Here is a 20,088-nt window from a genome sequence, read left to right as displayed (position 1 = left end):
CACTATGTTATTAATTTAAATATATATATGTATATACTTAGAAGTTAAAATTATGTAATTATCTTAATGCTCCAGAGCCTCTTGTCTGACTAAACATTGGAACTAATTCTGTTGAAAACAGGGAATTTGTCTGAAAAGCTTAAGGAAATTCAGCCCATGCAGGGAAATTTGCTAGATTTATAAATAAAAGTTTTCACGTAAAGGGATGATACATAACACAGTTTGTTTTATAAAGGTTGTCCTTGAGTTTTGTCTCTTGGCCCTTCCTTTAGGTCTATTAAGTGATATTTGTAGTTGATTTATAGTAGCAAGTTATGTGTGAGTTGATTCTGGATAATTGAACTTGTATTTGAGCTGCATAAAGATCCAACCCACCCAGTGCCGTCGAGTCGATTCCGACTCATAGCGACCCTACAGGAAAGGGTAGAACTGCCCCTTAGAGTTTCCAAGGAGCGCCTGGTGGATTTGAACTGCCAACCCTTTGGTTACCAGCGGTAGCACTTAACCACTATGCCACCATAAAGATAGATTCCTTTTTAAAGAAATCATAAAAAGTATCTTTTTTTATAAAGTGAAAATATTCTCTGAGATGGCACACCTGTGATCTTAATATATAGCCACTAAAGAATGACCTCTCCCCTTGAAAAATAACTTCTAAAACTTCAGTTGAGAATTTTTTGTTGAAATAGTTAATAAGTCATGGCAGTGGCTTCTCCTCCTTTGTAGAATTCTCCTTTATTGCTAATGTTTATGTGAATGTAGCCTTAAATCTTTTAAATACAGCATACCAGCGTTACTTAAAGACGACTTTATGCATTGGAATGCATATTGCAAGTTGTTAGGTAAAAACACTTGGTGCCTTTTTGGGAGGAAAAAAAAATTCCTTTTTTTTTTTTTTTTTTTAGCTCTTAAACATAACAGATCTTTTTGGAGCAGAGTGGGAAACTAATATTGTTACTCACATGGCGTGCACAGAGTGAGGGAGGTAACACGATGTCTCAGCTTCAGCAAGTAGATGTATTAACCTACTCACTAAAGCCCCTGACTGACAAAGCCTTAATTTTTATTGTAGGCAATATTAATAGTACTTGGCAAAGCTGATACAGAATCAGGCTTGATTACTATAATGACTCAGGGGCTTTCTAATTGACATATTTTCTCCCTATACTTTTAGATTTTTTTCCCGTTATTTTCGATTTTTTCCCATTATTTACTGTGAGTTTAGCACCCACATATGTAGAATCAAGAAAAGCAATTGTTAGTTAGCTGAATGTACAGAATCAGTGTATTTTTTTAAACAAAAAGGGAGAGCTCTCAGATGTGTAAGGAAACTACTGTAAGTATATCCTTCCTTTCCCTTTTCTCCATTTTGGTCTGTTTTCCCTTATAACCCTGCCCATACCCAGTGTGTAAGTGCATTTCAAACCTAACAAACAAACAGCACATTTTAGTAAAAATGAACAGGCCAGTATTCTGTTTTCTTGAAAAATTTGTTGGACTTTGGGCTCTTTTGGGGCATTTTGGGAACATGGTTAATAAGTGCACCTCCTGTCACCCATTCCCAGACCACCATTGCTGCGGTGACATTCGGGAGAACTGCATAGCCTGTGCTTGGAGTTTCTGTCTCCCTCTAGTCACTGCTGTGTAGTTGGTGAGACGACCAAACTGGCAGAGGTGCCAGATTGTGTGGCCAGCCTGAGGAAGGGGAGAGAAGAACGCCAGGAGGCTGGGCCCGCATACTGTTTTCCTGATGCTGCAATAAGGCGGTTGGAAATTCTTCATTTTGATCGTTGAACTTTTTCAGAATGTTCCAAGGCCCCCCAGCAGCTGTGTTACAGCATGAAATTCTATGTATATGCGTTTTTCTGGGGAGCGAATTGTAGCTTGTATCAGCTCCTCAAAGAAATTCTCTGTTCCTCCAAAAGGCAGTGTTATTGTTGTGTGCGGTGGAGTCATTTTCAACGCATAGTGACCTTGTATGACAGTAGAACTGCTCCATAAGGTTTTCTAGGATGTAATCTCTACAGAAGCTGGTATCAGGTCTTTCTCCTGTGGAGCTGCTGGATGAGTTCAACCGCCAACCTTTTGGTTAGCAGCTGAGTGCTGAACCATTAGTACCTCCAGAGCTCCTGCCAGAGGACAATAAGAACCAGGAATTTAGAATTGAGAGATAAGGACCTCTTCTGAGAAAAAAGTCATGAAAGGGGCTGTGAAGGCGGAGTTGTAAAAACAAGCCATAGGCTATCTTTTTCACTTGATTAAAAATGACCATGAGGGGGCCATATATAAACTCTGTTAAATGAGCATTGGAAACATAAAAGGCCAGTTGGCGTCAGTAAATTCTGACTCACAGGGACCCAAGGTGTTTTAAAGTACAACTGTGTTCTGTAATGTTTTCAGTGGCTGAATTTTCTGAAGTAGATCACCAGGCTTTTCTTCCAAGGTGCTCCAGGGTGGACTCGAACTTCTAACCTTTTGGTTAGTAGCCAAGCGTGTTAACTGTTCGTACCACTCAGGGACTCCATTGCAAACATACCTGGTACCTATTTAAAACAGTTTGTTTATTCTGAAACAACGAGAAATAAGGTTTTGGGGTTTGTAGCATCCATAGGTGCTGTCTCATAGATGACTGGGTGCTGTAACCTTGTTGATAACAGCTCTGTAGTTTTAATGTTATTAGCCGTTGCTCAGCATGAGACAAATGAGGAGCATTTGAGAAAGAGTGAGCGACTGAGTGAAGATGGCAGTAGCTCTCTGTAGAGAACTGGCTTCTGGTTTACATGTGTATGAAGAGGTCTGAAGAGCAGTCCATCTTGAATGGTTTGGATATGGGGAGCAGGTTGTCCACTGGACGTGACACACACAAATTACATATTGTTGTTGCTGTTAGGTGCTGTGTGCAACAGAACAAAACACTGCCTGGTCCTATGCCATCCTCATAATCGTTGTTAGGCTTGAGCTCATTGTTGTAGCCAGTGTGTCAATCCATGTCATTGAGGGTCTTTCTCTTTTTCACTGACCCTCTACTTTACCAAGCGTGATGTCCTTCTCTAGGGACTGGTCCCTCCTGATAACGTGTCCAGAGTATGTGAGGCAGAGTCTCACCATCATTGTTTTCAAGGAACATTCTGTCTGTACTTCTTTGAAGACAGATTTGTTTGTTCTTTTGGCAGTCCGTGGTATATTCAATATTCTTGGCCAACACCATAATTCAAAGGCATCCCTTCATATCTGTGCTGCACTTTAAAGTTTGTAAAATAAACTTAAATATATGTGACAGACATTTCTTGTCTGGGTTTTACCTGTGTCACTGTGCAGGCACAATATCCGAAGAGATATTTTGTTGAATAAATTACCTCAGTTGGTTCTTACCTCAGCCCTATAGATGTAGACATAGCAAATATTCTTTTCTAAGGGCTCAAGGAAGTCAATTACAGGTAGTTCCCGATTTATAACTTATTCGGGTTACAATGAACCACCCTTAGGACAGTCCTTTTTTTTTTTTTTTCATTTTACCCTTTTGTAATGTGTACCACTTACCATGTTGCAACATGTAATTTACTATGTTATCATTCTCATGCCAACCCCCAAAGACAAATAAAGATTGAATGTTTAAAGACACTGATAATAAAGGGCAATAATAATGAAAATTAAAAAAAAAAATGAGGTATTTGCCTTATGTCAGAACTGACTTACGATGGAGTCGTCGGAACAGAACCCCACTGTAAGTGGGGGACTATCTGTACTTACCCAAGGTCATGTGGCTGGTGGAGTCTAAGCTTCTCTTTTACACTATGCATTTTCTCTACCCAAATAGTCAAAGTGGGAAAGCTACGTTTTGATCACCTGAATTTTCATAGAAGGGGGTTGGAGAGGGGTTGTAACCCTCAGATATTCTCAAAAATAATAGTAGCATACTTGATTTGTAACAAGAGACAATCCTGAGGTAATATCTCCTGATGGTGCTGTCAAGTCAGGTTTTTAGAAGAAAAAAAAGTATTCATTCTTAAACAACCAAACATTTACTGAGTGCCTACTCTGGGCCAGACGTTTTGTGCCGTGGGGACAGAGCAGGTACAAGGCCGTCTAAGTCCCTGCCCTCACAAAGCTTACCTTCTCACTGGGGAGAAAGACCACAAGTAAACCCTTAAATATACTCTTTATTTCCAGCAAAGAAATAAAGCAGGGCACATTAGGGGATGGAAGAAAGGCCTTGGTGATCTACTTCTGCAAATCAGCCAAGGAAAACCCAATGACTGGACAGCATTTTGTTCCATTGTGCGTGGAATCTCCATGAGTCGGGGCTGACTGGATGGCAGCTAACGACGACACATTATAGGGTAGAGAGCAGTGGTAGTGGGTGTGGGTGGTGGGTCATTTTATTTGGCGAGGTCAGGGGAAGCCCCACATAGGATATGACATTTGAGCAGAGACCTCAGTGATACGAAAGAGCTGTCACTGGCAAGTTGGGTTGGTGGTGGGTGGTGTGATGAGAACTAGGTGCAGAGCTTTGCAGGTGGAGAGAATGGCCGCGTAAAGGGCCTGAGGCCAGAAGCAGCCTTTGTGTTTGGAGCTGGAGTCAGGAGATGAGATGGAAAAGCTAGGCAGGAGCCAGAATATGTTGGTTGTTTGTAGTCATGGAGAGGAACTTGGGTTTTATTCTAAACGTGATGAGAATCCCTGTTAACTTCCTAGGGTCTACCTTAATAGATTTGCCACAAACTTGGTGGCTTAAAACAAGAGAAATGTGTTCCCTCATAGTTCTGGAGGGCAGAAGTCCGGAATCAAGGTATTGGCAGGCCAATGCTCCCTCTTAAGACTCTCGAGGGAGGATCCGTCCTTGCTTCTTCCAGCTTCTGGTGGCTCCAGGCGTTCCTTGGCCTGTGGCTGCATCACTCCACTCTCTGCCTCCGTCTTCACGTGGCCTTTCCTCTGTGTCCATGACGCTCATCTGTCTCTTATAAGGACACTGGTCATTGGATTTAAGGCCCATCTGGGTGATCTGGGAGGATCTCAGCTCAAGATCCTTTACTTAATTACATTTGTGAAGACTCTTTCTCCAAATGAAGTCACATGCACAGGTTTGGGGATTAGGATTTGCACATCCCTTTTGAGGGCCACCATTCAGCTACTATAGCAACCATTGAGGTTTCTAAGCAAGGGGAGTGGTGTAATCTAATATTTTTTAAAAGATTGTTCTGGTAATGTGTGGAGAATTGGTTGTAGATGGACAAAGAATCAAGAAAGGAGACCATTTGGGAGGCTGCTGCAGTGCTCTAGATGAGATATGATGGGGTGGATGGGTTGGAGAGGAATGCGTGTATTTCGGTTCTATATCACAGGGGAACAGGCGGGACCCTTTGATGGATTAGAAGTAGAGGGTATGGAAGAGGGAGAAATCCAAGGTGCCTACTAGGTGGATGGTTCTCTGAGAGGGAGAAGACTGGTTTAGGAGCAGGCCAAGTGAGTGGTAGTGACATCTAGAATTCTGTTTTGGGCATGTGAACCTTTGAGTAATGGAGATGTCAGGCATTAATTAATTAATTAACTAATTATATTTTTATTGTGTTTTAGATGAAGGTTTACAGAATAAATTATTTTTATTAAACAATTAATACAATATTGTTTTGTGACATTGCTTGCCAACCCCATGATGTGTCAACACTCTCCCCTTTTAGACCTTGGGTTCCCCGTTTCCATTTGTCCAGGTTTCCTGTTCCCTCCTGCTTTTTTGTCCTTGCCCCTGGGCTGGTGTGCCCATTTAGTCTCATGTACATGGTTGACCTAGGTGTATTATTCTTTGTTTTATGGGCTTGTCTAATCTGTGGCCAAAGGGTGAACCTTAGGATGACTTTAGTACTGAGTTAAAAGGGTGTTCAGAGGCCATACTCTTTTGGTTTCTCCAGTCTCTGTCAGACCAGTAATTCTGGTCCTTTTTTGTGAGTTTGGATTTTTATTTTACTTTTCTCTCCAACTCTGTCCAGGGCCCTCTATTGTGGTCCCTGTCAGAGCGGTTGGTGGTGGTAGCCGGGCACCATCTAGTTGTGCTGAACTCAGCCTGGTGGAGGCTGTGGTAGTTGTGGTCCATTAGGCCTTTGGACTAATCTTTCACTTGTGCCTTTGGCTTTCTTCATTCTCATGTGTTCCAGACGGGATGGGAACAGTGGGATATCTTAGATGGTTGAGTATTGATTTAGACATACGAACCAGAAAAACCAAACTCACTGCTGTCAAGTAGATTCTGACTCAAAGGGACCCTATTGTACAGAGTAGAACTGCCCTGTAGGGTTCCCAAGGCTGTATATCTTTATGGAAGCAGGCTGCCACATCTTTCTCCTGCAGAGAGGCTGGTGGGTTCAGCCCATCTTTTGGTTAGCAGTCAAGTGTTTTAACCACTGTACCACCAGGCTCCTTAGATATATATGAACATATATATAATATGTATATGCATATAAAATACATATGTAGTTCATATAATATATAAAAATAAAACATGTATTCCAGAATACAGACACATATGCACACACTATATAACCATGTATATAAACTCATCAGCCTGGAGTTGGATAGTATTTAAAGCCATAGGAGTGAACACCTCATCTGGGGAGAGCCTGTAAGGCCAGAGGATAGTTCTGGGGTTTTCATGGCCATTTGCTTGGGATGGAGACTATGATTCAGTCCATTAGTATGAAGATCATGCAGCTGATGTCCACTGGCTTCAGTCTCTTACGCCTACCACCAGCAGCCATTGAGTTGACCCCGGCTCTTGTTGACCCCACATGTGTCAGAGTAGAACTGCGCTCCACAGGCTTTTCAATGGCTGATGTTTTGGCAAGTAGATTGCCAGGCCTTTCTTCTGAGGCACATCTGGGTGGACTTGAACTCCTGACCTTTCAGTTAGCAGGCGAGTACTTAACGATTTGCACCATCCAGGAACTTCTGGTACCTTACATTCATGTCAGGGCCTGAGGAAGGGTGGGACCTGGGATGTGGGCCACCGATAGAGCCTGTCTCAGTAATGGGTGGTCACCAAGGCCAGAGTGTGGTTTTTATTTCACTGTCACCACTCTTTTCTTCCTAATCTTTCCTCCTAAGCCCAACAGGCCGATTGGCAGATTCACTCTCTGATTTATCTCATTTTAGACTTTATGCTTTCTTGAAACCATCTTCATTTATTAGCCTACATTCATTTTTTTTTTATTTCAGTGCACCAATCAGTAATTATTTCACTTGATAATTTTTGACAGTCCGTGGCTACATTCACTCTTTAGCGTGAATTCAAATGGTGATCTATCGATTTGCAATAATGAAGTAAAGTTGCTTTGATGGAGGATAGTATAGGAAAATATGTGTATTTACTCTGCCCTGGGGAGTTTGGAAACCCTGGTGGCGTAGTGGTTAAGCGCTATGGCTGCTAACCAAAAGGTCAAAGGTCGGCAGTTTGAATCCACCAGGTGCTCCTTCGAAACTCTGTGGGGCAGTTCTACTGCGTCCTATATGGTTGCTGTGAGTCATAATCAACTCGATGGCAATGGATTTTTCCCCCCCTGGGGGGCTTTAAATCTAGAAATACTTAATAGTTTTCTGAAAAGCAGATAGAGGACTTCAGAGCATTAAAATTTTTATTAAATACCATTTTGTCTATTCCATAAATTCATTTGAAAGGTTGGATTTCTCTTAATTGGAATTGATACCGTGGGGGATCAGCCATTCTGCAAATCATTATTACTCTTCATTGTGTGCAAGGCACTGTTACGGTAGAGTATGGTAGGTGCTATGTTACGGGAAATTAGTACACAGCCCCCAGGAAGCCTGGAGTCCTTGGGTAGAGCAAACAGCTAAGTGCTTGCCTGCTAACTGAAAGGTTGGCGATTTGAATCCACCCCGGAGTGCCTTGGAAGAAAGGCCTAGTGATTTACTTTCTGAAAAATCAGCCACTGAAAACCCTATGCGGCACAGTTCTGCTCTGACACAGGGGGTCACCATGAGTCAGAGTCAACTGGACGGCAATGGATTTGATTTGTAAGAGAGAGATGATCTTGAGCTAATATCTCTTAATGGTGCTATCAAGCCAAGTTTTTATACTTTAGCCACTTTCAAAATTATGCTGGGTAGAAATACTTAGAATATTGCCATTTTACCTTTCCATGTATCTCTACTTACGATAATCCTGTTTTGAAATTCCAAGTGAAAAACTCTGAACCAAAGTACACGACCACCTTTGTGTGTATAATGTACGCACATCTATGTGAGACTGTAACAGTCAAGGATGAACTTCACTGGAGACTAAACAGCGGGGAAAATGTTCTTTCTCGCTAAAATCACAGTGTTAAAATTCTTGGCAGCTCAGATGGTCTCTGCTGTAGCTGTTGGTTTAAATTTTGATAATTTTTTCGAAGAGCATATAATATTTAATTCTTAGTTGGATTGTGCAACAGAACACAGCATTTCCAGTAAAACACATTGCAAATGTGAAAGTAAGCGTCCTTCCTTGGGAACTAGCAGCTCGGTAACTCCATTGGCTCTTCTGTGGGCATGAGCGTGACCCGTAGGTTAGAAATTCTGGAACAGAGGGAGAAAAATGGATCCCGTCACAGCTAACAGGGAAGGAGGTGCTTACTGTTACTGCTTCTTTGCAGTTACTTTTGCTTTTCCTTCCTTGGTCAGGCGGGGGCGGGTATTTGGCCTTGCATATCCTGGCAGGGTTGAGAGAAGCAGGCACTGACCTTCTGATATACTCTCTTTCATTTTACCCCGAGCATATGAATAGGCAATCACTGTCATCTTTTTATGACTAAGACTTTTCTGAGTTCAGTTCTGAGCCTTGGTTGTTTAGCTTCGTGGGACAAAAGGACGTGCAGTTTTTGTACAAAACTGACCCTTCACCGTGCTATAAATCCAAAAACCCAGCCAAATCTGTTGCCGTCGAGTTGACTCCGGGTCATAGCAACCCTACAGGACAGAGTAGAACTACCCCATAGGGTGTCCAGAGAGTAGCTGGTGGATTCAAACTGCCGACCTTTTGGTTAGCAACTGAGCTCTTAACCACCGTGCCACTATGATATAGGTTTGTAAGAAAACAAAATATATATATATATACACACACACACTAAAAAAACCCCAAACCAGTTTCCATTGAGTGGACTCCAACTCATGGGGTCCCTGTGTGTCAGAGGAGAACTGTGCTCCACAGGGTTCTCAGCGACTGCTTTTTCAGACGTAGATCACCAGGCCTTTCTTCTGAGGCACCTCTACGTGAACTCAGACTTCCAACCTTTGCATTAGCAGCTGAACGTGGTGACCATTTGCACCACCCAGGAGATCACTCACGCCCCCCACCCTAAACAAAAAAAAATTGTAAACTGTTTATTACATTTTGTTGTGGCAGCATAGCCTGTCCCTAAGTGGCATTATGGGTATTTGGCTGTTGCTATTATGTGCTTTGCTCCGGTTTTTGAGATAATGAAATCAGGTGCCAGTTTCCATTCTACACATGCATTGGGGATGAGAACGTGAACTTTGTCCTGCAGCATTAAGTTCTTTGGCTTTATAGTCAAGTGACTAATCAGTTGAAAATGAGTAGAGGTGGAAGTAGTGTCTCAGTCGTGCTGTCAGAGAAGGCTGGCTGGATCCACGCACACCCTGCACCCTCAGCCCCTGCTTTGGAGATTGAGAGAGGGCTTCGTCTTTGTCCAGGGCTTGTCACGCCCTGAGCGGTTGACTCAGATACCTCTACAACACAGAAGCCTGATGTGGACACCATTATACCAGCATGTTAATTCACAGTGAAAAGCATAGCTAACATATTCCTAGACCCATGCGATCAGCTCATTCTCTCTCTGTGTCACGCTATGTGGGAATGTAAATCATGACTGGAAGCTACTTTATGGATTTACCTTGAGAAATCGCTGCTCTAGTGCTGTAGGATGCAGAAATAGTCACGGTGCGTGCGTTCCCTAAAGAAATATCTATGTGGGGTCAGGTGGTTGCTTGGTGAGCAGAGAATGAGAACTAGGCAGTGAGATGAATTAACTGACTGATTGACTGTTCAGTGGCACTGAGTTTACGTAGCCTGCTGCTCTGTTCATCTCAGAAAGATGTCTTCTTGTGTGGGACCTGAAACTCTTCAAATCTTCAGCCACAACCCCAACAGTCATCCCTCTAGGGTGACCTTGCCAGGGAAGCCATTCTCTGACAGCCTTGTCACTGCCTGCATTGGCTTTGTTGTTGTTGTTAGCTGCCGTCCAGTTGGCTGCAGACTCATGGCGACCCCATGCGCAATGGAGTGAAATGCTGCCTGATCCTGCACCAGCCCCATGACTGGTTGGGGATTGGACTGTTGTGATCCATAGGGTTTTCACTGGCTGACTTTCAGAAGCAAATCGCCAGGCCTTTCTTGCTAGTGCATCTTAGTCTGGAAGCTCCGCTGAAACCTGTTCAGCATCATAGGAACACTCAAGCCTCCACTGACGGACTGGTGGTGGTTGTGCATGAAGCGCACTGGCCGGGAATTGAACCTGAATTCCTGTGTGGAAAGCGAGAATTCTACCACTGAACCACCAGTGTCTCCTATATCAGCTTTAATGTCTCTGTACTTCACTGGCTTAGCCAGCCACATGCCTCTTTTAAAGCATGCAGTCTTGTCTTAAATATGCGAATATTCCATCCAGCTGACTGGAGTTTGAGGGGCTAGCGAGAGGTGGGGAGTGAGGGCCACAGGTGTAATTCTCTTTCTGCAGTTGACTTTGTATGTGTGTGTGTGCGCTCTATGTGAAAGTTTACAGCTCAGATTAATTTCTCATTCAAAAATTTATATTGTGATGCTGGTTGCAACCCCCACAATGTGACAGCACACTCCCCGCTTTCCACCCTGGGTTCCCTGTGTCCATTCATCCAGTTCCTGTCCCTTACCGCCTTCTCATTCTGCTTTTGGACAGGAGCTGCCCGTTCAGTCTCATATATTCGTTCGAACTAAGACGCGTGTTCCTCACGTGTGTGATTGCTTGTTTTATAGGCCTGTCTAACCTTTATCTGAAAAGTGGGCTTAGGGAGTGGTTTTAGTTCTGAGTTAGCAGTGTGTCCAAGGGCCATAGACTCGGGGGTTCCTCCAGTCTCTGTCAGACCTGTAAGTCTGGTGTTTTTTTCATGAATTTGAATTTTGTTCTACATTTTTCTCCCTTTTTGTCCAGGGACTGTTTGTTATGATCCCTGTCAGAGCTGTTGGTAGTGGTAGCCAGGCACCATCAGGCTGGTGGAAGCTGTGGTTCTTGTGGTCCTTTCGGTTGACTTTTTTGTCCATGGTCTAATCCATTACATTTTTTCTTAACCAAAAAATTCGTTCCCTCATTTCCGTTGCTGGTGGAGGAGTGGTGATGTGTGCCTCATTGTATTCTTTGAGTTCTCGAAAGTATCTTGGAGACTTAGGGATGGACATCCCAGAATTATACCTTCAAGTCAAACACTGTGAACTGCATATCAGCATGGAGGTATTCATCTAGACAAGGAATAGGTAAATATGGCCCTTTGGCCAAATTGCTGCTTGTTTTTTTAAATAAAGTTTTATTTATGTTAAAAAAAAGTCATGCCCATTCATTTATTGTCTATGGCTGCTTGTGCTCTGTAGAATTGAGTAGTTGCGACAGAGACATGTGGTCAGTGAAGCTCAAAATATTTACCTTCTGACCCTCATCAGACAATGTTTGCCAACTCTAATCTATACCTTTGTGCGTCATACAATTGCCTAACATAACCTGTTGCTCCTTTCATCTCAGGCGAGGGATGGCTTTTCTGATGGGTGCAGAAACTCTTCAAATCGTTGGCCACAACCCTCTATAGTCATCCCACTGGGGTGACCTTGCCAGTGAAGCCACTCCCTTCTCTCCCCTCCCCACCACAACTGCCATGTCACTGCCTACATTGGAGAATATTGCAACAAGTGGGAACTCGAAGGTCCCCACCCCCAATTCACTGAACAAATGGAGGCTCAGAGAAGTAATGTGACTTGTCTAAGGTCACACAGCTGTGGAGACCCAGGGCCTGAACTAAGATCTTCCAATTCCTAGTGTGAGCACTTGCCTCCTACTTTCTGAGGAGGGCATTGTTGGTTTTGTGGTTTACGGATGACGAGCCATTGCAACACACTAAAATATAGCTTTTTTAGGGGCAGGAGTCATTTTCTAAAACTGGCTTCCCCAAGTAAAATCACCAGCCAAATTGACATTGATATTCATTAATCTTACAAGCAGGACCTACTATATGCCAGGCTCTGGGATAAGGCTAGGGACGCTAATGTCCTCAGGAAGTTTGGACAAAAGGAGTTGTCAAATATTGGCTCATTGTTTTATTTACAGTGTGTTAAATGTCATAATAGGGCTGTGCACAGAGGCCGTGATCCCATAGAAGAGGGATGTGTGAATTCTGCCTTGGTGGGGGGAGGGGGTGTATTGTTACAAATGGCTCCACAAAGATGGCGATGTTTGAGTTTTGCCTCAAAGGAGGTAGAGTTCTTCAGGCCCAGAATTATTAGTTGGAATCGACTGGGTGCCAACAGATTTATCCATCTATGCACATACTAACCTGCTGCCATCGCATTGATTCTGACTCATAACGACCCTATAGAACAGAGAACTGCCCCATAGAGTTTCCAAGGAGTGGTTTGTGGATTCGAACTGCTGACCTCTTAGTTAGCAGCCGTAGCTCTTAACCACTGAGCCACCAGGGCTCCAAATAAGCATTTTTCTGCAGATTTAATCTATGATTCAGAATCATCTCTACAGTACGCAACAACAACAACACAGAAATGGGCACTTTCCCTCAAATATATGTAGCTGATACTGTTACTCATAAACAAAAAGTGTTATTAATAATAACCCACCCTTTTTTGTTTTTTATTGTGCTTTAGATGAAAGTTTACAGCGCCAATTAGTTTCTCATTAAACAATTAATACATGTATTGTTTCGTGACATTGGTTGCCAGCCCCACGATGTGTCAACACTTTCCCCTTCTCCACCTCAGGTTCTCCATGTCCGTTTGTTCAGTTTTCCTGTCCCTGCCTTCTTGCCTTGCTTTTGGGCTGATGCGCCCATTTAGTTTCATATACGTGGTCGAACTATTAAACACGTTCCTTACATGTCTTATTATTTATTTTATAGGCCTGTCTAATCTTTGGCTGAAGGGTGAACTTCAGGAATGACTTCAGTACTGAGTTAAATGGGTGTCCGGGGACCATACTCTTGGGGTTTCTCCAGTCTCTGTTAGACCAGTAAGTCTGGTCTTTTTTTGTGACTTTGAATTTTGGTCTACATTTTTCTCCCGCTATTGTGATCTCTGTCAGAGCAGTTGGTAGCAGTAGCTGGGCACCATCTACCCATACTTATACCCGTTGCTGTTAAGTCAATTCCAACTCATAGTGACCCTATATGACAGAGTAGAGCTGCCCCATAGGGTTTCCAAGGAGCGCTTGGTGGATTTGAACTGCCAACCTTTCGGTTAGCAGCTGTAGCTCTTAACCACTATGCCACCAGGGTTTGCGGGCACCATCTAGCTGTGCTGAAATGAGTCTGGTGGAGGCTGTGGTAATTGTCATTCATTAGTCCTTTGGACTGATCTTTCCCTTGTGTCTTTGGTTTTCTTCATTCTCCTTTACTCCAGACGGGGTGGAACCAGTTGGTATATCTTAGATGGCCGCTTGCAGGCTTTTTAGACCGCAGAAGCTACCCACCAAAGTGTGGTGTAGAGCATTTTCTTTATAATCTGTGTTATGTCAATTGAACTAGATGTCCCCTGAGACCATGGTCCCCAGCCCTCAGCCCCAGTGACTTGTTCCCTCAGGGAGTTTGGATGTGTCTGTGAAACTTCTGTGACTTTGCTTTGGTCAAATTGTACTGACTTCTCCAGTGTTGTATACTGTTTTACCCTTCACCAAAGTTACCACTTATCTACTATTTAGTTAGTGTTTTTCCCTCCCCAGCCTTCCCCTCCCTTGTAACCATAGTAACTTTTTTTTAAATCATTGTATACTTTCTTGGGCAACAGAGATTGAGAGTCAAACAGCTATTGCATGAAATCTGCCAAAATAATTTGAAAAAAAAAAAAAAATGGTTGGGAACTACTGCTGTTGATGACAGATCCTCATGAGAATTTTTGAGTTAACAAATGGTAAAGAAGACAGCCGGCCCTCTGTATCCATGGATTCCCCACTTCGGATTCAACTAGCAGGGGACCGAAAATATTTGCAAAAAGAAAAGAAAACTCCAAAAAGCACAAAGCACTACGGTGAATCCACACAATGAAGTGATGTGCAGCACCCCCTGCTGTAGCCCCCCGTCATTTCACAGCTCCTCAGTCTCCCTCCAGCACTCGTTGTTTGAGCACTGTTCGCCTCACGACTCATTCGTTCACTAGTATTGTGTGCACCCTTTGTTTCTGGAAAGAAAAAGCCCCTAAAAAGCAATGAAGTGGTCAAAGCAGTTGCTTCCCAGGCTAAGTATGAGGGATTGAGAAGAGCCAGAGGAAGGAGTTTTGGGCTAGTAAGGGATGACAGGCTAGCACTCGAAAGTACTCCAGCCTCCAGAACTTCAAGATCAAGGGTGAATCGGCATCGGCTGACACCCCGGCAGCATCAGTGTCCCTGGAAGAGCTCCAAAAACTCACAGAAGAGAAAGGCGACCTTCCAGAGCATGTCTTCAATTGTGATGAACAGCTATTCACAGAGGATTCACATTGTATTAGGTATTAGAAGTAATCTAGCAATGATTTGGAAACCTTGGTGGCGTAGTGGTTAAGAGCTACGGCTGCTAACCAAAAGGTCAGCAGTTTGAATCCACCAGGCTCTCCTTGGAAATCCTATGGGGCATTTCTACTCTGTCCTATAGGGTCATTATGAGTCAGAATTGACTCAGTGGCCATGGGTTTGGTTTGGTTAAGAGATGATTTAAAGTGTATAGGAAAATGTGTGTAGGTTATATGCAAATACATCATTTTATGTAAGGGACTTGAACATCCTCAGATTTTAATATCCTTGGGGGATCCTGGAACCAATGAGGATAACGAGGGACAACTGTATAGATTCCTGAGTCAGGCTTCTCCACATCTTACTAACTGTGCGACTTGGGACAAGTTGTCTAACCCCTGTAAGTCTTAGTATCCTCCAATGTAATAATGAAATAGTAGTATTTGCCATCTTATTAAGTGAAATAGTATTTAACATCTTAAGCTAAGATGTCAAAGATAAAACAAAGCAATGTCTGAAAGGCAGATAGCAGGGTGCCAGGCACAGAGGATGTGCACAGTAATGTAAGCTCTACTTATTATTTCAGCAGGAGTGGCATGTTCAGATTTTATCTTAGATCTGATCCAGAGTGGAGGGTGAGTTAAAGGGGAGAGTTGTAACATCATTTGTTATTCAAGTGAGCAATAATGGGGGCCTGGATTAGGGCAGAGCCACGGGGTATGGAGAGTGTGGGAAGGCGTTGAGCCCCTGCGTGGTGCCAATGGTTAACACATTCAGCTGTTATTGCTCACCGAAAATTTGGTGGTTTGAGTCTGCCCAGAGGCTTCTGGGAAGAAGGGCCTGATGATCTACTTAAAAAAAATCAGCCATTGAAAACCGTATGGAGCACAGTTCTACTTGGACACACGTGGAGTCACCATTAGTCAAAATTGACTTGATGGCAACTGGTTACATGTCTACTTTTGAGTGTGATGTGAGAATCTTCAAGAACCTACCTGTTCATGCCCAAAGGAGTGGACCAGGCAGAGATTAGTGAAATGCAGTTTTGTGACTTCCTGGCACAGTGTTTTGTGAGTTATCTGGCATGTTTCATGCTTATAATTCCTAGAATTGAGCTAGATAAGAATTCACCAAGGGTAAAATTTTAAATTAGTGAATTAAAAACCCCCTCTTTGTGACATCTTAAAACTAGAATGAGAACATAAGTATCTTATTCCATTATGATTTAATATAGTCCTGCAGTTTAACCTATACCCATAATTGAGTTTTCAAAGGAATGTATATGAGACAATATGTAACATTACAAATTAAAAAAAATATATTTATGTATTACTTAATATTTATGCATTTGTGCTTACAAAAAGTCAGACAGAATAAATATTTATTGTTATCTGGGAGATTTTTATTTCCTCCTTTGTCATTTTCTGTATTTTCCACAATGAAGATATGTATATTTAAAAGTGTTTACACTATTTAAAAAGGAAAACAACAGCAACAAAAAGGAAAGGGTTGGAAAAACTTGGGGAAATTCGCCCTCTCCATCTTCTTGGGTAGGTCCTTGGGTGGCATAACTGGCTACTAACCTAAAAGTTGGCAGTTCAGACCCACCCAGCAGCACTGTGAAAGAAAGGTCTGGTAATCTCCTTCTGTAAAGATGGTTATCGTTGCTGTTACGTGTCATCGAGCTGGTTCTGACTCATAGCAACCCCACATACGACAGAATGAAACACTGCCCGGACCTGCCCCATCCTGATGATTGTTGTTTGGTTCGAGCCCATTGTCAGCCACTCTGTCAGTCCGTGTTGTTGAGGGTTTTCCTCTTTTTCACCGACCTTACCAATCGTGATGTCCTTCTCCAGGGACTGGTCCCTCCGGATAATATGTCCAAAGTACATAAGACAAAGTCTTGCCCTCCTTGCCTCCAAGGAGCACTCTGGCTATACTTCTTCCAAGACAGGCTTGTTCCTTCTTCTGGCAGTCCATGGTATATTCAGTATTCTTTGCCAGCATCACAATTCAAAGGCATCTGTTCTTCTTTGTCTGGACGCTTAGTCGTCTTAGTCTGGAAGCTTAGTCTTCTTAGTCTGGAAGCTCTGCTGAAACCTGTCCACCATGGGTGACCCTGCTGGTGTTTGAAATATCGGTAGCATAGCTTCAAGCATCACAGCAACAGGCAAGCCACCGCAGTACGACAAACTGACAGAGGCCATGGTGGCCGTAAAGATTACAGCCAAGAAAACCCTATGGAGCACAGCTTAACTCTGTAACACCTGGGGTTGCCAATAGTCAGAATCAACTTGACAGCAGTGGACTTGTGGTTTTCTTTCTTTCTTTTAATTAGTTGGGTAGCTATTTCACAAACGCTGGTGTTACTGGGAGCACTCCCAACTGTGTTTCATGTCAGCCAGATGGTGCTCTTCTGAATCTAGCGCTCTGGAGGCTAGCTCAAAATGGTGGGTGGAACTGAGAAATTGGAGTAGCAGTAGTGCGTGCGGATGAGGCCAGTCAAAATTTGACTGAGTATTAAGTTTTACTGAATTATTTTTAATGTGAGAGTCAGGGCTAAGAGTATAACATATGATTCCTCTCATTTACCGTGTATTATTTTGTATCTGCAAATTCTTACACACATGGTCGCTTGCACACATACACTACAGAGTTGCCAAGCCCTCACCACAAGAACACTGATCCAGACCAGGAGAGTGGGGTTTGGTCTTAGTTCTGTTACTTAGTTTTATAATTGACTGAATCATTAACCTTTCTGACCCCAGCTTCTTCCTTTGTCAACTAGAGGTAATGATAACAGCTCTGACCCACAGCGTTATATTGGATCTCCGTTTTGAAGTGACTCTAAAATGCCTTACACAGGGGAGTGGTTTTTAATGTTGGCTCAGCCGCTCTCCAACATGTAGCCTATGAGGAAGTGACATAGCTCTCTGGGCCCGGTACTGTAAAACTAAGCCAATTAAATCTTAACTTTCTGTTCATCTCAGAAACCTGAGAGATAGCGTGTTCAGAAACAGTGGGTCAAAGGAACATCCTCTAGGGCAGAGTTTCTCAAACAGGAGGGTGCACCAGAATCCCCTGGAGATCTTGTGAAACCACAGCCTGCTGGGCCCGCCCCCAGGGTTCCTGACTATCAGGTCTGGGGTGGGGCCTGAGAACATGCATTTCTCACTGTTGCCGCTGGTCCAGGAACCATGTTGTAAGGGTGTGGGTGAGTAGTGGGCGGGTGGGAGAACTCTGTGCAGTATGAAAAAGCACACAGGTGGATTTGATACCCACCACCCCCACCAGTTGTCACCAAATCAGTTGCCACTCATGGTGACCCCATGTGTGTCAGAGGAGAACTCTGCTCCATATGGCTTTCAATGACTGATTTTTTGGAAGGAGATTACCAGGCTTTTCTTCCGAGGTACCTCTGGGTGGACTTGAACCTCCAACCTTTCGGTTAGAAGCTGAATGCATTAGCCCTTTGCATCACCCAGGGACTCCCCTACTCCCTTTTCGCATGCCTGTATTTTCTGGGATTCCTTCCTTCTTCTGAATATTTGGTTCTCCATACTTCAGGCAGTAGAAACAAGAAGTGTCTCTTGGATGGAGCTGTTTTCATGCATCTGGCCCAAATGACATTGGCCAGTCGTTATAGCACTCACATCAGCTGGAATTCAGAGTGGGCTTTGCTTATTCACACATGTACATGCCCCAGAGACCAATGGTGTCCTTTGGCTTTGTTCTCCTTTTTAAAAACTCTCTGAGTAAGCTGATTTTATAGGAATGTCTCAGAAAGCTATTCCAATAAACCCAGCATTTGTAAACTGAAATAGAGGAAGCAGTGCTGATTAGCGCAATCTTACTGAAACTTGCTCATGTAGAGGTCCCTCTTGATTCACAAAGTTTGGGTGGAGATCCTCCTGTTTGTCCCTTGCCACTCCAGTGTACGGTGGAGTTTAGTTTGTGTACATGTTGTCTACTTTTTCAGCCAAGCTTTATACCTCTACATGTTTCTTTCACTGGAGGGAATGATTCAGAGAGCGAGAGTTTGCATTAATTGCTTCATCAACTGTGCGTGTGAGTCATCTCCCGCTTGTCTTATTAATTCAACTGGAAGGAAGAGAAATGTTATCTCTGGTTCCTGAGGCCAGCTTGGGCTTCAGTTAACAGGCTACTCCCTCGTCGGGGCTTCTGATGATAGTTTCATTCATTTACTAAGGAAATGAATAGACTGTAAATCTCACTGTCCCGCTGTGTATATGTAGATATATAAATGACAGTTACCTCATGATGCTTATCAGTGATCAGATGCCAAAGGTAGGACGTGAGCCTTGGAAAGGCGTAGTATGAAAGGCGAATGGTAAAAACCAGAAGGGGTATGTCCAGAGTCAGACCTTTGCTGAATTCCCCTCTCCTTCTTCTGATTTGATTCACTGAGGTACTGAGGGAGGAAGGGAACAATTTCCAAATTACACTGTCTTCAGTTCTTTTTGTGTCTAACTTGGTAGTTGGATTCTTTTCAAAGATAATTTTATGCCTTTTCTACTTGTTACGTTCAGCTCACGCATGTCTTCCTGTTTGGCTTGTACCTTCCCCTTCTGACTCAGTCTTCTCTATTTCTCTTCTCACTACACCAGGCCACTGCTCTTCCTCTGCCTTGGCGTTTCTCACTACTCCCTCCCTTGCACGGCCTTTTCCACTCAAGCGTGATTCTGTTCACTTTTCCTTTGTAAAGAAGAGGGAGGACCCCCAGGGCTACCATATGTGGAAAGTACAGCTGTTTGTTAAATTAATAAATTTACTTTTGTTGTGGGAAAATGCACACATCTTAGGTAAACAATTCCATGAGTTTTGATAAATGTCCATATGCACGTAATGACCACTGGAATCAAGATGAAAGGCATTTCCATCACTCCAGAGAGAATCTTTGTACCCACCCTCTTCCTGTCAGTTCCCACCACCTCATAACACCAGTTGCATCCAGTAGAATGTGACTCATGGTGGCTCCATGTGTGTCAGTAGAACTGTACTGCACAGGGCTCTCAATGGCTGATTTTTTGAAGATAGATTTCCAGGCCTTTCTTCTGAGGAGCCTCAGGGTGGGCTTGAACCTCTAACATTTTGATTAAGTGCGCTAACTCGGTTTGTGGCAACCCCATGTGCGCAGAGTAGAACTGCGCTCCATAAGGTTGTCAAGGCTGTGACCTTTCAGAAGCAGCAGATTGCCAGGCCTTTCTTCTGAAGCACCCACGGGGGGATTAAAAATGCCAGCCTTTGAGTTAGTAGTCAGTGCTTAACTGTTTATGACACCCAGGGACTCCTCACTGCTCCAAACCAAAAAAAAAAAAAAAAGACACCAAAC

At 43.3% G+C, this 20,088-nt stretch overlaps 1 protein-coding gene across 1 annotated transcript in view; it reads left to right on the top strand.

Annotated features, from left to right (window-relative positions):
• The window catches only part of LOC135232749 (uncharacterized), a gene marked incomplete at its 5' end in the record, with an annotated part of 63,174 nt that extends 43,086 nt beyond the window's left edge, over positions 1 to 20,088 (top strand). The window contains one exon of the mRNA XM_064293543.1: positions 1 to 20,088. This exon is cut by the window's left edge and continues 16,999 nt beyond it.

This window comes from Loxodonta africana, chromosome 1, assembly GCF_030014295.1.
Source record: "Loxodonta africana isolate mLoxAfr1 chromosome 1, mLoxAfr1.hap2, whole genome shotgun sequence".
Classification (NCBI taxonomy): Eukaryota; Metazoa; Chordata; class Mammalia; order Proboscidea; family Elephantidae; genus Loxodonta; species Loxodonta africana.
The sequence above is the reverse complement of the archived record's forward strand: the minus strand, read 5'-3'. Positions and strand labels throughout refer to the sequence as shown.